This window comes from Lemur catta, chromosome 10, assembly GCF_020740605.2.
Source record: "Lemur catta isolate mLemCat1 chromosome 10, mLemCat1.pri, whole genome shotgun sequence".
Classification (NCBI taxonomy): domain Eukaryota; kingdom Metazoa; phylum Chordata; class Mammalia; order Primates; family Lemuridae; genus Lemur; species Lemur catta.
Window position 1 is genome coordinate 24,848,362 of NC_059137.1, and position 24,942 is coordinate 24,873,303.

A 24,942-nucleotide genomic window follows, 5' to 3' on the forward strand; every position below is an offset into this window, starting at 1 on the left:
GCTTTAGGCAGTTTGTGGAGCTCTCTTGAGGCAAGTGTTTGGAAGAAGGAACTTCACAACCCCCTCAAGTGGTAGGATTGAGTGGCAGCAGGTGGGCTTCTTGCTTGAAGTCACTCACCCCATGCAACTGCCAATTCCTATCTTTTTCCTGGTTGTCAGCCTTATATCCACAGCAAGGTGTAGGAGAACCACCCTGGAGGCTTCTAATCCCAACTGTACCCTTTATTTGCTGCTTGACCTTAAACAAATAAGCTGACTTTTTTCTTCAGTTTTCTCATCCATAAAATGAGGTGCTATACAGGATAACCTTTCAGGTCCTGTCCAGCTTGGATGAGGTAAGATTCAATTTTCCTCTATACAAAAAGAAATAAATGAATATAACTTAGTTCATCAATAATATGTATTGGGTTCCAATGAGCAATGTTGCTAATGAATGGCGTAATTAATTATGACTCAATGTAAGATTTCACCACCAACACAGACCTTCCAAGACTCAAAACATTTCTCTCTTATAAGGAGGAGCAGGAGCAAGATACGATGATTATTTTCTGAAGGTTTAATATGAAAAGGGAAAGTCCAGGAAACCTGTTGGCAACATGAAAAATAATTTTATTATCCTTTTTCTGCCTCAGATCTTCCTCTTACAGGAAGGAGGGGAAAAATGAAAGCACTTTTTAAATGCAGTGATTCAAACCTTCCAATGACTGATAGTGGATGAATGTCAAGAATTTTGAGCGTGAGTTATCCATCCTAATTTTTCTATGCCAAATGCTTTTTGTTGATTTTTCTAACCATGGGAGAATGCTTCTAAGAAGGAATTGTTTAGTTCTTGAAATGTTAAATGGGAAATGAGTATTTGAATCTGAGCTTATTAGACCTCTTTGGGAAGCTGTTTTAGGTGGAGATAACCACACCTTTTACCCTCCTTTACTTTGAGGGAATTTGATATTATTGGCACACTTGTCCACGTGAAGAATCCTGAATTTCCTCTGATAAAAGTTCGACCAATAGAAGGTGGTAATAGTGTTCACGTATCAGTGTTCATTAATCAATAAATGACTGCAAACTTCCAGAGTCAACTGGAATAAAGTCAACATGAAATAGAGATTACTTAAACCTTGAAGCGCCAGTGTTGCACAATTAACAATAAATCCATTATTACAATGCATTTTCTCAAACAAAAAACACATGTGACTGGGAATTTAAAAACCGAACAGACATTGGCAAATGTTTTCCAAATATAATACACTATCCTGACAGCTAATGCATCAGCAATGTTTACTTCAGCAAATGTTTCCAATTTGGAGGGAGAAAAAAATGAGGGTCTAATAATAATCTTTTACATTTGAATACATGGATGGTGCTTTACAGTTTACAAAGCACTTTCAATGTATACATCCACTCAACTGATCCTTGAAACCACCCTGGGAGATAGGACACATATTGTATTATCTTCTGACAATTTTTAGTTCCTCCAACTTGTCATGCTGTTTCATGTCTCTGTGATTTCACACGTGCTCTTCTCGAGTCCTGGAATGCCCTCTCTCCCCTCCTCTGCCCCATTTTTCATCGAGCTAATTCCCAATCAACTCTGAAAATCAACGCAACTGCTGCCTCCTTTCAAATCCTCTGGAAGTCTCCAGTCTGATTTAGACATCTCCCTTCTGTGCTGCTTTTCTGTCTCTCTTACATGACTGCACGAACTTGATTGCATGCCCTTGTCTTACTTACTTGACATCTGTAGCACCTACCAAATATCTCCCTCTCACATAGTGAGGACTCAATAAATGTCTGGTGAAAGAATGAATGCTCTCCATTTATGAGATGAGGCAACTGATGCTCATGAATTTAGGTGTCTTGTTCAAGGTGATATAGCTAGAAAGAGGCAGGGGTTGAACTTTAACCTGTGCTGCTGGCTTCCCAGTCCAATAGTCCTTCCTCAGTATCACACCGTGTTTGCTCATTTCTACTGAAACACACAAAGTGATCATGGACATAACATAAGAACATCTTGAGAATATTTCTGCAGCATATGTAAGAAGCCATTGGGAAGAAATATGCTAACTTCTTAGTTCTTTATTCATTTAATATTTTTTAACTCACTATTTACTTCCTATTTTCTTCCTATAAAGATTTGAGGCAGCATAAAATAAAATTTACATAAAAGGCAAAGAATCACAAAAAAGAGAGGAGGGAAAATGTTGTGTCAGAAATTCTAGGCCATAAAGAGTTATTGTAATTAAGCTTAAAACTTGGCTTTGAGCTTCCTGGGATCCCAGTAGAAAAGGGAAACGTAATGTGCTACATTGCTCTTATTATTATGTAAAGAGAGAGAGAACATCACAGAAGACATTTTTTCTCCTAGCATTAAACTCTAAGAGGAATTTATTGCATGGATATTTCTATGACTCCATGAAAAACATAATGGAAAATGCCTTCACCTGAAGCTCAGACAAGAGGAATTTATTCATCAAACATTTATTGAATATTTCCTCTATGTTAGATACTATATTAAGGCTTGGGACAAAGATTCAAAGATGAGTAAAATAAGACTCCACTTTCAGAAGACTTCATAATCTGCTAGCACAGAAAAGTAATACACAACTAACTAGCCCTAAATGGACAGAAGCTTTTTTAACAGATGTTTCATGTAGCAGCCCTAATAATAACTGGGGGCATTATTTAAATTAGAGTTCCCATGAAGACATCTCTATGAGGAAGATAAATAAATGCAGAATATGTGCATGGGTTGCATTTTGGGATTATTACTTTCAATAGGCTTTCTTTTTAAAAAATCACAGATTTAACACAAATATAAATATTTATACATTATAATGTTTGATAATAAAAGAATTAATGCCTTATTTAATTTTGCTTGTATTTCTCTTAATTCTTTCATTTAAAGTCTGTGTGCATTATATAGTTGCTGTTCAAAATAAAAATGTGTGTGCTTTGAAAGCTTATAATATTACCCATACATGGAGACATCTTTTTCAACCATAGATCATTAGGAAGTAAATATAATGATAAGGTGTCTGGCCTCAGAAAACATGGTTAGAGTGAAAAGTCCACATTTTGTTCCTGTAATTTGTAACGTACTCAGAAAATCCCAAAGCTGGCTCAGAACCAGCTGACGACCCCTCCAGCACTGGACTCATAATGGGAAGCCTATTTTTCTTTTATTACTGGTAACTGGAAAAGCCTAGTAACCATTTTCCATTGACATTCCCTCAAGGATGGAGAGCTTGTTTTTCCTAGATTTTCGTATATTTTTAGGCGGTCATCTTGGGCAGTCTGGCTTTGTATCAAAAGTGTTATTAATTGAAGAGGTTCTCCCTTGGGCTATTGGGTAGAAAAATACACTCTCTGTATCTTCATGTCTATTTTGGGGGTCACGGCTGGGTTCCAGTTTCCCATCTTTTTGCAAAGTGGCTGCTCTTTCATCTTCTCATCCCTGCAGTGTGCCTGGAAAAAGAGAGGGAGGAACAGCATTTCAGAGCTATGATCACTCTTCTAAATGGCTGGCTTGGAAGTGGCAAAACTGGCAACCACAGGCCACCTACTCCATTATCTCAAACTTATGGAAAATTGCAAAAATGTTGATAGAGAGGTAGGAGGTTGGTTACCAGGTAGTGAACTGATGGTGTTCTCTACCTGCAGGATGGCTGTTGGATGGAGCTTATGGGGAGTTTTTACTTATATATGCCTCTGCCTGGAGCTTTCCATTTACACAGTTCTCCTTTGTTTTAGAGGCAACACACCATGCTTGTATTTAGCTCTGGGTTTAAAAACATCTTTGCAAGTCCTATGGCATATTCACGGCTTTTGCTCCTTTTGCTTGGTACTATGAAGCAAAGCACAGTTAGTTATTCAGGAAAGGCAAACTTGATATTTTATCATTTCAGAACATCATTTGGGAATCTGGAAAGCACTGGGCAAGGACCCTGGCCTCTCACTTGTCTCTCATATAGACACAATGGGAAGTGAACTAATGGACTGATAGGCTGTAGTCACTGTTGTTATGGTAGGCACGTTAATACATTATTAGCTCATTTAGTTCTCACAGCTGATGTGCAAGGAGGGAAGGCTTATCCCCTTTCCTAGTGACAGATTTCAGAGGTCAGCTAACTTTTGAAGGTCACACTGTTGGTAATGGCAGATAAGGGATAGTCTGAAGTTGACATGACTCCAAAGTTTGGTGCTCCATCCTGTTGACCAGGTAGCCACATGGGGGTCCCATGTGCCCAGCACACCATGGGCTTGGATGTTACATCTTTAGGAGAGTGAGTGATACTGACACGTTCCCTTAATAGTTTTCCTTAAAAGATTCTTTTCACAGGGTAGGATTATCAATACAGCAGAGGTTTAGGCTATAGCCCAGCATGCATCTTCTGGGGAAAATACTGATTCACTCAGTTATATTATTCAGTGGAGACTAAGAGTACAAGGCACCCATAGGCAGTGACAATCCTGTTCAATGAACCCAGAGATGTCAGAGAAAATGCAGTTAATGACATTTCATAACACTTTATCCAGTGCACTTATTTGATTCACAAATTCTCTTGTCCTAGTTAACAGGACAGAATAAGGGGTGTGATACCCACATAGTTTCACTTGGAAAAGAGACACATACTAAAGTCAAACCTTTGGCGTATTCACCAATATGGTTTGTTGAGAGTGGCTTCTTCTCAGATGAGGGCGTCATGGCTCAGGTATGGAGTTTAGAGTCTGAGATTTGGGCTTCCTGTTGCACTCTATATAAAGTCATTTTACAGAAGGGACTTATTTTATTTGATTGATAACAAAAAATATTTTGAAACTCTAGTCATAAATAAAATTGCTAGGGCCTCCTGAATTATGAGTCAGCATGTGTGTGTTCTGGGGTTATATTCAAAGTAGTAAACATTTGCATTGGCATGGCCACTGGCCATTAGAAGGGACCCAGGCATCAGAACTGGGATTGGTTGGGGAAAACTCCTCCCTTTTCAGGCCTAACCTGTCAGCAGTTGAATCATGGGAAGTTCTGCGGGGGTCCCAAGGAAGGGACCCAGGTATCTAGACTAGCAGGAACAATCTCTGGGACTATTTACCAGTGAACAGAAAAGGGTCAACATTTTAACAATGGTTACTGCCTCATCAGCATGTATGAGCTGAATCTCAGGTCTATGTACTTCACAAGCAATCTAAAATAGTAATTAAAATCCTATACATACCAACTGCTCTGGGGGTAAACAAAGGAGACCCTGAACCCAATGTGAAACTCCATTTTCAGAGTGTTTTCTAGAAATATTGACATCTAACACTGGAAAGATGATGTAATCAAATAATTAAGAATATAGGCTCTGGAGTCAGGCTACTTGGATGTGTTTTCCTATATTGCTGCTGTAACAAATGATCACAGACTTAGTGGCTTAAAATGACACAAATTTATTCTCTTATAGTTCTGGAGGTGAGAAGTCTAATATCAAGGTGTTAGTGGGGCTGCATTCCTTCTGGAGGCTTCAGGAGAGAATGTTTCCTTGCCTTTTCAGCTGCTAGAGACCATCTGGACTTACTCCATGACTCACGACCTCTTCCTCACATCACTCCAACTTCTAGCTTCTGACATGACATCAATTACTGACTTTCTTGCTTCCCTATAAGGACCCTTATGATTACATTGGATCCACTTGGATAATCTTCCTGTCTCAAGAACCTTCATTAATCACATTAACAAAGTATTTTTTTTGCCATATAAGGTAGCATATTCATAGATTCTGGGTAGTAGGTCGTAGATATCTTTGTGAGCCCATTATTCTGTTAGAATGGATTCCCACCCTAGCTCTGCTAGATTATAGCTAAGTGACCTAGTAACTAGCTATGAGTAAGTTACTCATTCTCTCTGTACCTCAGTTTTCTCATCTGAAAAATGGGGATAATAGTAGTACTTTCCTCATAGGATGAAGATTAAATGAGTTATTACCAGTGAAGGGCTTGGAACCATTCCTAGCCCCTAGCATATGTTCTATGAGTGCTACCTGTTGTGACTGTGAGGATACATCTGTGCTCTTGTGGGGAGTCTGCTCTCCTGATACTGTGTAGCTTTCTGCTGCTGACCACAGAGCCGATGTCCCCATCAGTCCAATGTACGAAGACAGTGGCTTTTGGTTCTTCATGAATCTGCTGCCGTACAATCACACGCCTGGTTCCCTGTCCCTGCAATCACTCCTGGACTGTAGTTGGGGAGCTTCTGGAGTTCCTCGTGCAGTTTTAACCTTGTTTCAGCCTCTGGGACAAGAAGAGGGAGAGATCAGGTTTAAGATATTATAATCCTATATTCCAGAACTCACCCTGAGTCAATGCCCCAATTCTGTTGATTCCTCGTGTCAGTGATCATCCTTGTAAGAATGTTCCAAAATGGGTTTTCATCTTGCTCCCTCCAGTCTTCCTGGCACAGGGGTCCTGACCAGATTGCTGTTCCTCACCCCCATCCTAACACCACTGTGTTCTAGTTCTCCCGCTTCCTGGGCCCTTGTGATTTTCCTGAGTGTTGGTCCCCTGGCTAGAGCCTGATGTGCATATCCTCTAAAGTCCAGAGCAGCCCCTGCCCTCCGCCCCACAGCATGGAATTCAAAGCCCTGCCTTCATATCAAATGTAGGGAGTAAAAGTCTGTTCCTTTTTATAGAATAAATTGGATTTGGACTTGCAGGCATCTGTTGTTTGAGGGTTGTCATGAAAGAAGAAAGTGGCATGTGAATCTGAGGGTGGAACAGATGGCTCTTCCAACTTGGGGGAATCTATGAATTCAGTGGAAATATTACAAGGAAAATTATAAGATGCTGTCTTGGCATGACTGACTCCAGAGACACTGTGTTTCTCCAGAGTACTGTAACAGTTTATTCCATTTCTGTAGTGTTCATATTTGCCTTTCTTACATCCCTATTTGTGGAAGTTTCTGACCTTTAAAACCATATGCAGATAAATAAAATATGTTCTCCAACACTAAAAATCAATCTGTTTAAACCACTGATCTCTTCCTCCCACCCCTGCCACTACTATTAAAAAAGAATTTCAGTTTGTGGCCTCACTTTGGTAACTTCTCTTCCTTCTAAACTAGGCTGTACTATTTTGAAAAACAAAAAAGTATCTTACCCAGACTTATTTTCCTTGTCAACTGCTTTTGCCACAAAAGACTAAATTTATCTCTGAAATTATAAATATACCTCAAGTTTTACTGGCTACCTTAGAAGCATGGCTATTTGAATGAGTAGAGTCATCTAAAAGTTTTGTTTTCTTCATTTTCTAGTCATCTTTTCAAATTTAAAAAATAATGTCATTAAAAGAAATGCAAACCATGTCTGTAATATAAAAACATAAAATAACTCTTTAACATGAAGTATCGGAAAAGTAAGACAAAGATACTCAGTGTAAAGTATGTTTTCATCTTATGAAGTGGAAAGAACACTTGATTAGAAGTTAGGATACCTGGGGGCTAGTTCTTGGTTACTAATTATTAAGTTAAGACTTAAATTCTTTGTGCTTTAACTCTTCATCTGTGAAATGTGGATAATAATTCCTTCACCTCATAAACTTGTAAAAGGGCTCAATGAAAATAATCTTTAAGAAATTGCATTGAAGAGTACAAAAGGCCATTTAAAAATGTGAACTGCCAGCGCGACACAGTAGACAAGGCATGGATTTGCAGTCAGCCTGTGCCCTGGACACTGCTTCTGCCAAGTAACAAGCCGTGTGACTTGCCCAAGTTAATTAACGTCTCTGAGCTTTGATATCTTTATCCGTAAATATAAAACCCTTCTGGGTGACTGCGAGGGCAGAAAGAGAACCCAAAGCAAGTGTTCAATAATGGTAGCTCTTATTGCTTTTCTCCACTGAGCAAGGCATTCCCGTCAGTATATCTGAGCTATAAATATACTATTCCCTGGACCAGGCATGCTTGGAACATTTGACTCAATAGGCTTTCTCCTTTTTTATGAAAAATTGATACTGTGGGAAGGCTTGTGGCTCTCCATGTCATTAAGTTCAGAAATAAATGTGCTCAACCACAAACTTCCCATTTTGTCTTCGGAGGCAGCTTAGGTTTTCAGTCCGCACATATGCTGACTGTGTTCCTGCCTGCAAGGAGCATCTCCATCTCTTAGGGCAGAGCCCGGGGCCCAGGTGGGGCTTAGGCCTCAGCAACTTTCAGGGTATCATGTCTAAGAATTTTGCTTACTTTCCTCAGAGAGGCCCCCGGTGTGACTTGTAGCTTAGATGGGTATGGCTGTTTAAGTCAGGGAGAGCAAACTCAGGCAAGGACAGGTATATAACAAAACGGGTGTTGGTGGGGAAGAGGGGGTTGTGGAGTGGGAAGTCGGGGGTGGTAGGGGTATAGTGTGGGGACCATGGCCAAGAGCAGAGAGTATGCACTGCCTAGGAGATAGCAGCTTTCAGCTCAGCTGATGGTTGCCAGGCAGGATTGCAGGCCCAATCTTGCTATATTCTGTTTATGTTCCCCAAGGAAAGCCACAAATTTGAATTTTCATGTGATATTTTCCAAATTTTAAATGTTGGCAACTAATCCAAATTTCTCTTTAAACCTATGGAAATTAGAGTTGGCCCATGGCCCCCAGTGTGTACTCTTTGCTATGCAGTCCCAGCTGTGGCCACCTAGCAATTGCTATGGATCAGAGAGATGCTACCTTTATCTGTGTAATCTTGGGTCACTTAGAATCATAATCACCTTTAAATGAAAAAGCCACAGACTCTTAGAAATTGGACTCTTGGAAATAGTCTAATCCATAGAGAGGATTTTTGCTCTGAAATGCTCCAATATCTTTTCTGTTCTTGACCATAAGTAATTAAAAAAAAAAAAAGAAAAAGCTTGAGAAAATGTAACTCTTCTTGATTAATATCTCTTGATAAAAATTATATTTTTCAAACCATGTTCATATAGGACCAGAATACTTCACAATAGGATAGTTAACCTATTTATGCATCCAGACTCCCCAAACCAGTCAGTTTTTAGAATGGAATGGAGCAGTCTTACCCAGATAAGACTTCCATCAGCATCAGCTCCTTCTGACTTAAAGACCTGTCTATGATTGACAATTTGTAGGTTGAAAACTCACTTGGAGTGGAGCCCTGGAGCATCTATGGAGAGAAGCACTTTTTGCCCACCCTACCCCTGCATCAAATCCCTTAGATTGGATAGAAAGAGAGGAAGCTCAGTCCTCTGGGTAAATGGGGGATAAGACAGTGGTGCTAATCGCCAATCCCTTGTTTAGAATTATCAGTGCTGAAAGGGAAATTGGACTCATGGAAACAGTTTAATTCAGTGGCTTTTATAATGTTCTGGGGTCTTCAGAGGTGCTTGGGGATCTCACGGGCAGGGGTGCTGGTCTTTTAAATGACACGATAATGCTCACTAGAGAATATTGATACTGTATGTAAGAGGTGATTTGAGAAAAGGATTCTACTACTTAAAGAAAGAAAACCCCACTGGTCTCATTTTGACTTTTAGTTAAGGAAATTGCCCGAGGCTATGCCCAGTGTCTAAATTGCCCAAGGCTACGCCATTGCTGATGGTAAAGCAAGGTCCAGAACCTGGCTGTGCCTATCTTCACGCCCTTTCTGACACTCAGCCTTCACCTTAGTTAGCTACCTCTAGCTGATAGCACCCATTTCTCTCTTCTCAGTGGTGTCGGAGGTATTTTCAATTGCTTGCTGAAAGATGAAGTAGCTTGAACTACTTTGTTTTTTATAAGTTTGGACAATTTTGACACTTTTGACAAGGACTTAGCAGCCACTAGTTAGCACAACAGCCACATGCCATTTAGACTCAGATTTCTTTGGCTAGTGGGTCCCTGGCCACTGCCAGTTCCTCTTCCTGGCCTCCATCTGTTAAGGACTGCAGTCAATTGGGAGGATCAGATGTTGGTATGTTCCAGTGGTGTGCTGATAAGTGTTTAACAACAGGCTCTCTGGGAGTGGGTAGCCTTGATTTGTAGCCTTTGCCAAATTCCATTATGTAAATACTCCCACCTCGGCTGATTTTAAGCCACCAGTGAGGAAGAAGTTGGAAAGAAATGTACACAGTTGGCTCTTTCCAGCGGCACTAGCTGGCTCCAGCACACCATTACACATCTCTTCTCAGTTAGGAATTCACAGGCCCCAGTTTAGCCCCAATTATCACCCCCACAGCCAGCCTTTTCCATTCTTTCTTACTCTAGCATTTCTCTCCCCATAATGCCAAGCCAACACCTTGAGATCACTATATCAAGTGACTGAATTAAAAACATCCTTATGTTATCCAAGAGTTTAAAAATGTATTTCAGATAAGAACATAGGCAAACTTTTTCCCATTCCATCTGTAAAAGAACACAACTTTCATTGATTTCTGTTTTTAACCATTTCTTAGTTTGGAGTTTTAAACATACAAGTATTCTAAGTTATTTCACTAGATGGTGCTATGTGTAGTTCAGAGTTAGGGCAAGTGTCAGCTCAAAAACTTGGGAATCCTCTGAGGAAAGAATTTCTTCTTATAACCAGAAGTTGTCATCAAATTGAAATTGGGATATTCCAACTAACTTTATTGTTTTCCTTGCTTTTGTCTGTGGGATTGGTAAAAGCTACTCACCAAGACAGATTGCCATTTGTCACTTACTTTAAGCATGGCTTTCCCCAGAGATGGAAAGTTCTTTAAATTTTCTCTGTCATAAAGATCTTGCCATATCTTTTTGCACATTTGAGCTCTGCCACAGGTCAAACCTCATTTGGAGGGTGTCTGTCTTCTAGCCTGTGACCACTCCTTAATCCTTGTACTTTGGGTGCCAACATTCTTTGTTCCTATAGTCAAATTTCTGAGCTGCAGGATATGTTGGTGAATTATTTTCAAAATGGCTCATACAGATATGAATTCTATAAACCTGATTCAGTGCCTATAACTTGTTAGGAAATGTGTAAGACCTTCTACATATTTCATTTTATTTCATTCATTAAGTACAGGAACTTGATATATTTACCCAGGCTTTACAATGTTTTTTTTCTACTCTCCATACTCAGGAGACAAAGAGTCTCTCATAAGAGAGGATAAAAATCTTATTGATCTACATTTCACCACCTGTAAAATAGTCATCAATCATTTTCACTGTTAACCAGGATCTTCTATAGTTTTTAATTTATAATTCCACATTAAGCACAGAAATGAAGAAGAGGATATTAATTGTTATTGAAAGTGTCTCCCCAACAACACTGTCACATCCATGAAGAAGCCATGTTTTGCTTACAATCCTTTGACTCAGCAGAGTACCAGGCACATAGTAGGTAATCAATAGATACCATATTGACGGCAAGGCTATGCACTTTTAGTTGCTACCTCAATTTTTCTTTACAATATTAGAAAAAAGAAATGTTATGCCTATAGTGTCCCATAAAATGAGGAAATGGATTCTCAGAGACTTGTCTTAGGTCTCGCAGGCAATGCAAGCAAAATAGCTGTAATATTCCCCTAGGCTTGACTCCAAAAGCCACCATTTTGTTAATTTCATGGAGATTAAGCAATAGGTCAGCTTGAATTCTTTCAAGTCCTAAAACCTGAAAGAGAATTACAAATGCTTATTTGTTTCTTTGGGGTACAGAAACAAAATAACCAAATGTTATAGCAAATTGGAACATTAAAATAATCAATTTTGATAACCATTATCTTTGTGTTGTTCACATATTATTCACTCTACCTAGAGGGGCAATGCATTTTATATTAAATCTTGCAAATCTTCACAACTGACCAAAGAAATGTAGTTAAAAATGAAAATACTGAGGCATATCTGATTTGATTAATAATTTCATCTTTTTACTTGCTATAGGTTCAGATAATCTATTGATTCTTGTGTTGGTATTGGTAGTTTGTGTTTTTCTAGGAATTTCTCCTTTTGATCTAGATGACCTTTTTTGTTGGCATATATCATAGTATTCATTTTTTATCCTTTTATTTCTATAAAGTCAAAAATAATGTCCTCTTTGTTATTTCTGATTTTAGTAATTTGAGTCATTTTTGTTTTTTTCTGGATCAGTTTAAGTAAAGGTTTGTCAATTTTGTTGATCTTTTCAGGGAACCAACTTTTCTTTCATGAATTTTCTCTATTTTTTGTATTCTCTATTTCATTTATTTCAGCTCTAATCTTTATTATTTCTTTCTTTCTTTTTGCTTTGGGTTAAATTTGCTTATCATTTTTTAGTTTTCTAAGATGAAAGGTTAGATTATTGATTTGAGAACTTTCTTCTTTTTTCAGTATAGATGGGTACAGCTATAATTTTCCCTCTAAGCACAGCTTTCAATGCATCACATAAGATTTGGTATGGTGTGTTTTGGTTTTCTGTTACCTCAAAATGTTTTCTTGTTTATCTTTTGATTTCTTCTTTAACCCACTGGTTATTTAGGAATGTGTTATTTATTTTCCCCTATTGTGAATCTCTTAAATTTCCTTCCCATATTGACTTCTAATATCATTTCTCTGAGTTCAGAGTATATACCTTGTATGATTTCAATCCTTTTAAATTCATTGACACTGATTTTATGACCTAAAATATGTTTTATTGTAGAGACTGTTCTATGTGCTCTTAAGAAGAATGTTCTGCTGCTATTGAGTGTTTTATAGATGGATGTTAGATTTTGTTGGTTTATGGTGTTCTTCCTGTCTTCTTTTTTATTGTTCATCTTTTGTCTGTTGTTCTATCAATTACTGAAAGTGTGTTATTGAAGACTCCCACCATTATTATTAAACTGTACATTTCTTCCTTTAGTTTTGTCAGTTTTTGATTCATGTATTTTGGAGTTCTGGTGCTATGTGCATGTATGTTTATAATAGTTACAGCTTCTTGACAGACTGACCTCTCTGTCATGATAACATGTTTTTATTTGTCTCTAGTAACAATTTATGACTTAGAGTCTATTTTGTCAGGTATTAGTATAGGCACTCCAGATGTCTTTTGGTTCCTGTTTGCACTGTATATATTTTCCCATCATTTTGTTTTCGATATATTTGTGTCTTTGAATTATAGTGTCTCTCTTACAGATAGCATATAGTTGGATCATTTTTTAAAATCTATTCTGCCAGTTTCTGCCTTTTAATTGGAGCAGTTAATCAATTTACATTTAATGTAATCACTGATAAGGTAGGATTTACACTTGCCATTTGCTATTTCTTTTCTTTTTTCTTATGGGTTTTTGTTGTCATTGTTGTTTGTTGTTCTTGTATTCCTCCACTACAGCCCTTTTAGTGTTAAATAGATATTTTCTAATGATTTTGAATATGATATGGCCAGTTCAGTATATCCCTGGGTTTATCCTGCTTGAAGTCTGTTAAGCTTCTTAGATGTGTAGATTAGTGTTTTTCATCAAATTTGGAAAGTTTTTGGCCATTATTTCTTCAAATATTAATTTTGCCTTTTGTTCCTCTTCTCTCCATCTAAGACTGTCCTATGCATATGTTAGTATGCTTAGTAGTGTTCAACATGTCTATGAAACCCTTTCATTTTCTTCATGCCTTTTTCCTTCTCTTATTCAGACTGGGTAATCTCAATTGATATTAGCTCAAGTTCTCTGATGCTTTCTTCTTCTTGCTCAAATCTTTTGTTGAGTCCTTCTAGCTATTTTTTCATTCCATTTTTTTTAATACTCTAGAATTTCTATCTGGTTCATTAAAAATAATTTATATCTCTTTACTGATATTATGTATTTGGTGACACATTGTTCTCATATTTTCCTTTAGTGATTAACTTACTTAAACTCTAGGCTTCTTCAGGGACAGTTTCTATTGATTGCTTTATTTCTGTGTATGGGCCATACTTTCTTGGTATTTTTTGCACATTTCAATTTTTTTTATCTCAAACTGGACATTCAAAGTAATATGATGTGACTACTATGGAAATCAATTTTTTTCCTCCTTTTCAAGGTTTGTTTTTGCTGCTTTTTGTATTAGTTGTTTGTTCAATGACTTTTCTAAACCAAATCTGCTATTTATTTAATGACTTTCTGAAATACTAGACTCTGTAAAGATTGTATTCTATGTTATCTGTGGCCTCTAAAGTCTCTACTCAGTAAGTTTACTGGTCAGCTAATGATTGGACAGAAACTTCCTCAAATGCTTGGAACTGATGTTTCCCAGTCTTTAGTCAAGGGCTCTGATTACCACACTCAGCCAAGCAGTTTACACTTCAGCTTTAATCTTCACTTTCTGCTTGTGCAGAGCCACAAGATACACCAGAGGCACTAACTTAGAGCCGTCTCAGGTTTTCCTTGAGCATGCACATAGCCTAGTACAAGGCCTTCTAGATTCTCAGAAATGTGTTAGAGCTTTTTAAACCCCTGCAGGCATCTCATCTGACAGCTTTTTCTCTGAAGCTTTTCAAGTAGCTTATTGTTTTCCCTAATTGTTATCCACTAACCCAGGCAGTTGCAGAGTTAAAATAATTGCCTGTAATTTTTTTTTTTTTTTGACAAATGCTCCCAGGGACAAGGTTTTTTGCACTGGATAAGCTCCAAGTTAGATCAAACAAAGACAACCTTGTAAGTGGGATCTTCAAGGGAACCATCAGACAGGTCAAATAATGGCAATTTTGGGGGAATGAGACTCTTAAGGAGCTTGAATCTTATTCTTTTCTTTTCAGTGACTGTTGGGCTGCTGGTTTTCAAGGAAATCATGGAGTTGGAGAAGGAGAGATGGGTCTAGAGCAAGTTAAAAATGGTACAAACCTCATTGTTCTTAGTGAAATTCAGATTTTTTTTTGAATTACTAGTCCCCAAGTGCTGCAAGTTTTTGATTAATTTCAGAGTTCTGAAAAAGGTTGATTCAGATAATTTTAGCTAGTTTTCCTGCTGATTTATGGAGTAGAAAATTTTTGAAGGTCCTTACTCCACCATTTTTGCTGATGTCACCCAGTTCTAGATAAACTGATCTTAACTAAAAGGAATATAAGCATGAAAAAACAACAAAAGGCCGAGAAACTATCTCAAGCCAGAATAAACTAAGGAGCTATGAAAACTAAATGCAAAATGGTATCCTGGATTGGATACTGGAAAAATAACAACAAAATAATTAGTGGAAAAACTAGTGATGTCTGAATAAAGACTACAATTAAGCTAATGTTAATAATATTACACCAATGTTAATTTCTTAGTCTTGAAAAATGTACCATGATTATGTAAGATGCTAACATTAGGGGCAGCTAAGGGGAGGGTATATAAGAAATCTCTCTTTGCAACTTTTCTGCAAATCTAAAATTATTTCAGAGTAAATAGGTTATCAAAAATGGGGAAATATCTGAACAGTCACTTCATCAAAGAAGATATACAAATAGCAAGTCAACATAAAGAAAGGCTCAAGATCATATGTTATTAGGGAATTACAAATTAAAACAACAATGAGATACCAAAACACACCTATTAGAATGTCAAAAATCTAAAACACAAAATCAAATGCTGGTGAGGATGTAGAGCAACAGGAACTCTCATTCATTGCTGTGGAAATGCAAAATGATACAGCCACTTTGGAAGACACTTTAGAAGTTTCCTACAAAACTAAACATAGTCTCGCCATATGATCCAGCATTATACTCCTAGGTATTTACTTAAATGAGTTGAAAACTTATGTCCACAAAAAAAAACCCAAAAAACCTGTACATGTAAATTTATAGCAGCTTTATTCATTATAGCCCAGATTTGGAAGCATCCAAGATGTCTTTCAATAGGTGAATGGATATGCAAACTGTGATACATCTAGACAATGGAATATCATTCAGCAATAAAAAGAAGTGAGCTATCAAGCCATGAAAAGCTATGAAAGAATCTTAAATGCATATTACCAAATGAAGGAAGCTAGTCTAAAAAGGCAGCATATTGTATGATTCCAACTAGTGACAGTCTACTAATAGAAAAGGCAAAACTGTGATATAGTAAAAAGATTAATGGTTGCCAGAAATTTGGAAGGAGAGACAGAGAGATGAATAGGTAGAGCACAGGACATTTTTAGGGCAGTGAAACTCTTCTGTGTGATACTATAATGGTGAATACATGACATTATGCATTTGTCAAAAACTCACAGAACTATACAATTCAAAGAGTGAACCTAAATGTAAACTATGGACTTTTGTTAATAATAATGTATCAATATTATATCAATTGTAATAAATTTACCATACAAATGCAAAATGTTAATAATGGGGTAAGTGTGGGATCAGAGGGAAGTAATATGGGAACTGTGTATTTTTTGTTCAATTTTTCTGCAAACCTAAAACTGCTCTAAGAAGTCTAGTAATTAAAAAAATGTAGATGTGTTTCAGATCTCTAAACTGGTCATATTTTGAATTTCTAATAAAAAAGATTTTAGGTAATTTTGGAGACTGGAATGTTTTAGGAAGAGAAGAGAGGAGGGCAGGTGAGCTTATACTTCTTGAAGCACATGAGGAAACAAATGCACAAATTGTTTTTTCCTGTTATGATTTGGTCCAGACATTAAACTTCATAATTTTTATCTTTCATCAGTGAACACAAATACAGGTTGAGCATCCCTAAACATAAAATCTGAAAAATAAACATTAAAAATTAAAAAAAAAAGAAAATCCAAAATCTGAAATGCTCCAAAATTTGAAACTTTTCAAGCACTGACGCAGTGTCACAAGTGGAAAATTCTACACTTGACCTTGTATGATGGGCACAGTAAAAACATAGCCAACACTTTGTTTCATGTACAAAATTATTAAAAATATTATATAGAGTTACCTTTAGGCCATGTGTATAAGGTGTATATGAAACATAAATGAATTTCATGTTTAGACTTGGGTCCCTTCACCAAGATATCTCATTATGTATATTTAAATATTTTAACATCAGATAAAATCTGAAATCTGAAACACTTCTGGTCTCAGGCATTTTGGGTAAGGGAAACTCATATGCTTCCAAAAGGACTTTTTCCAGTCATAGTGACAACTTTTTTTCCATGAATGCCTGAACAATTCTGTCACCTCAATCTCTTCTGAGAATTCTCCCCTTGCTTTAGGGAGAGCAAAAACAACAAACAAACAAACAAACAAAACGATGTTCTATTCACAGTTATTTAACAGCTTCCCTTTCTCCATAGGACAAAGTAAACACCCTTAGTCTAGGATATAAAGCTGTTCATGATCTGGTTCTTATATACCACATGGTCTTATTAGTTGCATAAAAATGGTTGGACCTGAGAGTATATTTAATGAGCACCTACTTAGTAAAGGTCACTCTGCAACATTTTAGGGACCCAGCCTCAGGAACACAGATGTGCTTTCTATCATCATTTTTAATAGCTAAGTGTCTAGCACTTTGTAGTCCAACAACATGGATGCACTTTAAGCTCTCTAAGTACATCATGTTATTTTCCACTTCCACACCTCTGTGATTGCCAGTCCTGCTGGATGAAATTCCCCCACCAAGCCCTCCCTTCACCTTTGTCCTCCTGTAAAATTACCTGCTCATCCACCAAGTGTCAAATGAATCTACCTCCTCTGTGGTGCTTTCTCCCATTGTACATCATACTTCCCTCCATTGTAGCAATTTCCTGGTTGTATTAGACATTTTTTTTAAAACCTGTATCCCCACTAGACTGTGAGCCCTTTCTGGGCTGTACTATTTCATCTCTAAATCCTTAGCACAACCTTGCAAGAAAATGTGGGGAAATGAGTGGATTTCTTCATTTATTCAGCAAGTATTTACTGATTGCTTACCCTAAAGCAGGTTGCACGTTGGGTGTGGAGGACACTGTAGTGACCCATGGGACTTGTATTCCAGTGAGAGGGAGAAAAATTAAAAAAAATTTGAGAAGGTCATAAATGCTATGAAGGAAATGAGCCAGGAGAGGTGATGGAGAGTGAATGGATGAAGAGGCCAGGGAGGACTTACTTTAGGCAGATGTTTGGGGAAGGCCTCTGAAAAGCTGTGACATTTCAGCCGAGCCTGGAAGGAAGAGATGGGGACTGCTGTGAGGGAGCTGGGAAAGGCGGCACAATGGGCACAAGGGCTGCTAACATGGAAATGGCTTGGTATATGCAAGGAACAGAGAAGCTGAGGCATAGTAGATGAGGAGGAAATGTGCAGATGAGGTTGGTGAGGTCCTTGGGGCCAATACATGGGCCTTTGATGTCATGATGAGAACTCTGGGTTTTATCACCAGAGCAAAGTTTAGAGGGTGTTAAGAAGATGATTGACATGATCTGACTTACATACTGAAAATGCCATTCTGGCTCCTGTGTGAGAATGACTTTAAAGGGTCAAGATGAGACCAGTTAGCAGCCTATGGCTATTGTGCAGCTGAGAGCTGGTGGTGCTTGTATAGGGGAGGGTGGTGGTAGAAGCAGGAAATATCTACAGCCTCTACTTCCCAGTGAGATCTCCACCCTAGTACTAAAATGCAAATTTATTCTGTCTTTTGAGGCCAGACTGACAGGTCGACTTTAGGGGGAAGATGGGTGGGTGGGTGGAAGGAAACAAGGTAGAGAGTAAGCTGGTAGGCAGGTATGCTCCATGCCCTAAGCCTATACATTTTTCTTTTTCAAATAAGATTTTAAAATGAGATGGGGAAATGGTCAGATTTGTATTTCTGTGAACTTTAATCCTCTGGGGGCTTATATGCCACCATGTTGTACCCATATTATGCACAAATAGTATGAAGACTTAGGTCCATACATTTGTGTGGCTTGTTTTAGGTTTTGTTTTTAATTTAAGCTTATTTAAAAAAAGGTTTGAGGATACTACCTTGCTACTAATTTTTCACTGGGATACCTTGCACGTAGTATTTACTCCATAAATATTTGTTGAATTTAAAGGAATTAGATCCAGCCAGAAAACTAGCCTCAACTGGCACGCTTGGAAACATGAACCGATTAATGCCATTTTTTCCTTCCCTCCCTCCTTCCCTCCCTCCCTCCCTCCCTCCCTCCCTCCCTCTCTTCCTTCCTTCCTTCCTTCCTTCCTTCCTTCCTTCCTTCCTTCCTTCCTTCCTTCCTTCCTTCTTTCCTTTCTCATTTCCTTCCTTCTTTCCCTCCCCACTTTCTCTCTCACTATTTCTTCCTTCTCCCTGGGATTGGCAGCCTAACATCTAACTGATATCCCAGTGTTTTGTTAGCTGTCAGTGAGTAAGTAGACCTTTAAGTTTTGGGCAGGGAAATTTTACAAGAACATATAAATGTGTAAGAATCTTCAGGGTTACACACTCAGATATTCTGCACCGTGTTCAGAGATGTCATCATCCATCCAAGCTACTGCTGGGTTGAAGAGATCCATGAATGAATGGCAGCATTACCCTATTTTTCCTCCCGACAACCTTAAAAGAGATGAAAATGTCAGGCCAGCTTCTCATTTGAAAATATACCATTGTATACAGTTTCAAAGTTCTGAAATGAGTTTCTGATGGTAATAGGTAGATTTTTAAAAATAGATATAAATTGTTTCTAATTTGAAATAGAATCCTTTCAATTTGATGGTCAATTTGATCATGAAGAGGATGTCTCTGAAAATCAGTTTGTAAAGTCCAGACTTTAAGGCCCATTTATATTTGAAGACAAAACTTCTTCCTATGACTGATATCATGTGGAGAAGCTCCTCCATTGCACAAGCTCCAGAGATATCATTTTCCAGTAACTTCCATCTTGAACATTCCTTGGCTCCATATACACAGACACAGGTCTCCTATCTTCACTTAATTGTGAAGAATGGGAGGGAAAGGCCAGGATCTATCCTTGTTTGTGTTTCTCCTTAAGTCATAGTGCTGCTGAGCGTAGGAGGCTGGCATAGGCGCAGACCCCAGCTTGGGCTGACCAAAGCCAAGGACCAGGATCGGAGGAGGAGTGCCTGGGGTAACACCTGCCTCCTTGCCCAGAGCTGAGCGGGCAGAGCCTCTCTGAATGGGGGCAAAAGAATGTGAAATGAATGAGTAAAGACAATTTGGGGTTGTACTTCCTGTTCTTACTCGGCATGCCATTTACATAGGAAGGTACAACCACTCTTTTTTGTAATGAGGGATTTTTTGTGCTATCCTACACAAGTTGTTTAAAACCTGTTTAGGATAGTAAAGGAAGGCAGAGGAAATGCAAAAAGGTGTGCCTATTGATGAGAAAATAGAGTCATTGCCCCCTATTCTCATTTGGCCACACTCACCTTTTTCCAAGGACAATTGTTGTCCATCTCTTCAAAATGGAAATATTTTAAGGTTCATTCAAAATTGCCTGGTAAATGCCCTACAAGAATATAAAACAAACAAACAAAAACAAATAGACAAAAGTTTAGCAGGGCATTAAAGACTGCTTCTATCCAGAGAGTTAAAGAAATAGAAAATGATGGTAATTAACAGTATGTTTAAAACCAAAACAATGTTTATGTTATTGGATGCTTCATCCTGAAGAATCGGGCCATGCCCTTGAGTTCCTCCAAGGTGTATGGTATGGCTCAGGTTGCGCACCGTAGCCTGGTGGGATCCTTAATGAGTTCCCCAAAGGTGTCCTCTTGTTTCAGGACAGAGGCGTGTGATAGAATGGCCTCCCTTCCTTTCCTGCATCTCTTTCTCCAGTGCAATGCCAGGTTCCCCGACCATGGGCGTTTGGCAGCACTTGGAGAGAGGCTTGCCAGCAGAGCTCCCATGGTGTTTATGGTGCTAGCTGCTTCCTTGGCATCCAATAAAGTTTCACCAGCTTTTGTTTGGGATTTTCTTAGAGCTCATGCTAATTTCTTTAAGATCGTAAAAGGATGAGGTATTTCCACATTAGCAACCACTAATGCTTGCTCAGTGGAAAATGATGAGAAATTGGTTGCCTCTGCAGGAAGTAGAGAACTTTACAAAGCATTCTCATACCCAGTGTTTCACTGGAGTCTCTTGGCAAGCCTGGGAAGTAAATACCACTTGTACCAGCAGTTTACAAAGCCTAAATAAGTTGACTAGCCCAGGGCAACTTAGTAACTATCAGAGCCAGCCAGGACTTTTTTTTTTTTAGTTAATAAACTTTATTTCTTACAGCAGTTTCAGGTTCACAGAAAAACTGAGCAGAAAGTACAGAGAGTTCCCATATTTCTCCTGTCCTCACACATGCACAGCCTCTCCCGTTGCCAACATCCCCCACCAGAGTGGTACATTTGTTACAACTGATGAACCTATATTTGACACATCATTATTACCTAAATTCCATAGTTTACATTAAGGTTTGCTCTTTGTGTTGTTAAGTTCTATGGGTTCGACAAATGTCTAATGTTAGGTATCCACCATTACGGTATCATACAGAATAGTTTCACTGTCCTAAAAATCCCTTGTGCTCTACTACAATACCACCCTTATCCATGGTTTCGCTTTCCCGCGTCTAAGTTACCCTCAGTCAATTGAGGTCCAAAATAGGTATTAATATAATATGTATACAATATAATCAGTAGTTTGAGAGAGAGAGAGAACACAGTCACATTGTGATATTATAGCATATTGTTATAAGGGTTCTATTTTATTATTAGTTATGGTTGTTAATCTCTTACTGTGCTGAATTTATAAATTAAACTTTATCATAGATATGTATGTATAGGAAAAACCATAGTATACAGGGTTTGGTACTTTCTGTAGTTTCAGGCATCCACTGGGGGTCTTGGAACCTATCTCCTGCAGATAGAAGGAAACTACTGTTTTCATTTCTCCCAAACAACTGGCGACTACTGACCTTTTTATTATCTCCATAGTTTTGCCTTTTCTAGAATGTCAAATAGTTGAACTCATAAGTAGGTAGCCATTTCAGACTGGTTTCTTTCACTTAGCAATGTGAATTTAAGTTTCCTCCATGACTTCTCATGGCTTGATATGTCATTCTTTTTATCACTGCATAATACTCCCTTGTCTGGATGTATCACAGTTTCTTTATCCACTTACCTATTGAAGGATCTCTGGATTGCTTCTAAGTTTTGGCAATAATGAATAAAGTTGCTATAAACACCCATGTGCAGGTTTGTGTGTGTGTGTTTGTGTGTGTGCATAGGTTTTCAACTCCTTTATGTAAAGACCAAGGAATGTGATTTGTTGGATCATAAGCTAAGTGTCTATTTAGTTTTGTAGGAAACTTCTAAAGTATCTTCCAAAGTGGCTGTGCTATTTTGCATTCCCACCAGCAAATTCCTATTGTTCCACATCCTCACCAGCATTTGGTGTTATCAAGTGTTTAGGATTTTGGCTATTCTAACAGGTTTATAGTGGCATCTCATTGTTTTAATTTGCAATTTCCTGATTACATATGATGTTAAGCATCTTTTAATATGCTTACTTGCCATCTGTATATTTCCTTTGGTGAGATGTCTGTTCAGGCATTTGCCCAGTTTGTTCATTTTCTTATTGTTGAGTTTTAAGAGGTCTTTGAATATTTTGGATAACAATCATTTATCAGATATGTCTCTTGCAAATGTTTTCTCCCAGTCTGTGGCTTGTCTTCTTGTTCTCTTGAAATTGCCTCTCAGAAAGTAGAATTTTAAGATTTTAATGGAGTTCAGCTTATTGCTCATTTCTTTCATGGATCATGACTTTGGTGTTGTATTTAAAGAGTCATTACCATATCCAAGGTCATTGGATTATCTACTTTGTTATCTTATAAGAGTTTTATAGTTTTGTCTTTACCTTTAAGGGTATGATCTATTTTGAGTCAATTTTTGTAAAATGTGTAAAGCCTGTGTCTAAATTCATTCTTTTGCATGTGGAACATCCATTTTTTTCCCAGCATCACTTGTTGAAAACACTATCTTTGCTTCATTGTGTTACCTTTTCTCCTTTGTCAAAAATCATTTGACTATATTCATGTGGGTCTATTTCTGGGTTCTCTATTCTGTTCCATTATCTATTTGTCTATTCTTTTGCCAAAACCATACTGTCTTGATTACTGTAGGTTTATAGTAAACCTTGAAGTCAGGTACTTTCCATCTTCCAACTTTGTTATTCTCCTTCAATACTGAGTTGGGTATTCCAGATTTTTTGCCTCTCCATGTAAATTTTAGAATCAATTAGTCAATATTTACAAAATAACTTGCCGGTATTTTGATTGAGATGGCAATGAAACTAACAAGTTGAAAAGAACTGACATCTTGATGATATTGAATCTTCTTATCCATGAACATGGAATATTTCTCCATTTATTTAGTTCTTTCATATTTTTCACCAGAATTTTGAGGTTTTCTTCATATATAATAGATCTTGAACATAGTTTGTCAGATTTATACCTAACTATTTCATTTTTGGAGGTGTTAATATAAATAGTAATGTGTTTTTAATTTCAAATTACATTGGCTTATTGCTGATATATAGGAAAGTGATTGACTTTTGTTATTAACCTTGAATCCTACAACCTTGTTATGATCACTTATTAGTTCCAGGAGGTTTTTTTTTTAACTTTTGTATTATGTAGATTCTTTTGGATTTTGTACATGGACAATCATGTCATCTGTGAACAATGACAGTATTATTTCTTTCTTCCCAATCTATATACCTTTTCTTGTCTTGTCTTGTCTTATTGCCTTAGCTAGGACTCCAGTACAATTTTGAAAAGCAGTGGCGAGAAGGGATATCCTTATTTTGTTCTTGATAGCAGGAAAGCTTCGAGTTTCTAATAATTAAGTATAATGTTAGCTGTAGGTTTTTTGTTGATGCTCTTTATCAAGTTGAGGAAGTTCCTTCTTATTCCTAGTTTTCTGAGAATTTCTTTTTTTTTGTTCATGAATGAATGCTGGATTTTATCAAATGCTTTTTCTGCATGTATTGATATGATCATGTGATTTTTTTTTCTTCAGCTTGTTAATGTTACATTAATTGATTTTTGAATGTTAAGCCAGTATTGCACACTTGAGATACACCCTGTTTAGTCATGGCATGTAATTGTTTTTCATGTTTAGGGTTTGATTTGCTATTTTGTTGAGAATTTTTGTACCTATGTTCATGAGAGATATTTGCCTGTTGTTTTCTTTTTTTGTAATGTCTTTGTCTGGTTTTGGTACTAGTGTAATGCTTGTCTCATAGAATGAGTTAGGAAGTATTTCATCTGGTTCTATATTCTGAAAAAGATTGTACAGAATTGGTATAATTCTTCTTTAAATGTTTGGTAGACTTTACCGCTCTCCCCTCCTGGGCCTGGTGCTTTTTGTTTTGGAAGGCTACTAATTTTTGATTCAGTTTCCTTAGTGGATATAGGCCTATTCACATTGTCTATTGCCTCTTCTGCAAGTTTAGTAGATTGTTTCACAGAATTTATTCCTGTAATCTGGCTTATCAAGTTGGTGGACATAGAGTTATTCATAATAATTACTTTCCCTTCAAATATTCATGGAATTTGTAGTGATGTCCTTTCTTTCATTTCTGATTTTAGGAATTACTGTCTTCTCTCCTTTTCTCTTGGTTAGTCTGGCCTGGCTAGAGGTTAATTGATTTTATTGATCTTTTCAAAGACCCAGCTTTTAGTTTTGTTGATTTTTGCTATTGATTTCCTATTTTCAATTTTATTGATTTTTGCTCTAATTTTTATTATTTCTTTTCTTCTTATTATTTTGGATTTATTTGCTCTTCTTTTTTCAGTTTCCTAAGGTAGAAGCTTAGATAACTGATTTTAGTTCTTTCGTCTTTGTTAATAAATTCAGTCAATGCTATCAATTTCCCTCTAACCTTTGCTTTTGCTGTGCCCCCAAAATTTTAATAAGCTGCATTTTTATTTAGTTTAAAATATTTTAAAATTTCTCTTGAGATATCTTCTTTGACCCATGTGATATTTAGAAGTGTTTTATTTAATCTTTTGGGATTTTCTATCTTTCTTTCTGTATTGATTTCTAGTTAAATTTCATTGTGCTTTGAGAGCAGACATTGCATGATTTTTGTTCTTTTAAATTTGTTAAGGTGTGTTTTTTTTTTGGTCCCAGAATATGGTTCCATGTTGGCTGGAGAATA

The 24,942-nt window shown here is 37.3% G+C and overlaps 1 long non-coding RNA gene across 1 annotated transcript in view; it reads left to right on the forward strand.

Annotated features, from left to right (window-relative positions):
* Window positions 1-297: 297 nt before the first annotated feature.
* The window catches only part of LOC123645977, a 96,948-nt gene continuing 72,303 nt past the window's right edge, over window positions 298-24,942 (forward strand). The window contains exon 1 of the long non-coding RNA XR_006737749.1: window positions 298-335. This is a non-coding gene — a long non-coding RNA (uncharacterized LOC123645977). The remainder of the gene's footprint in view (window positions 336-24,942) is intronic.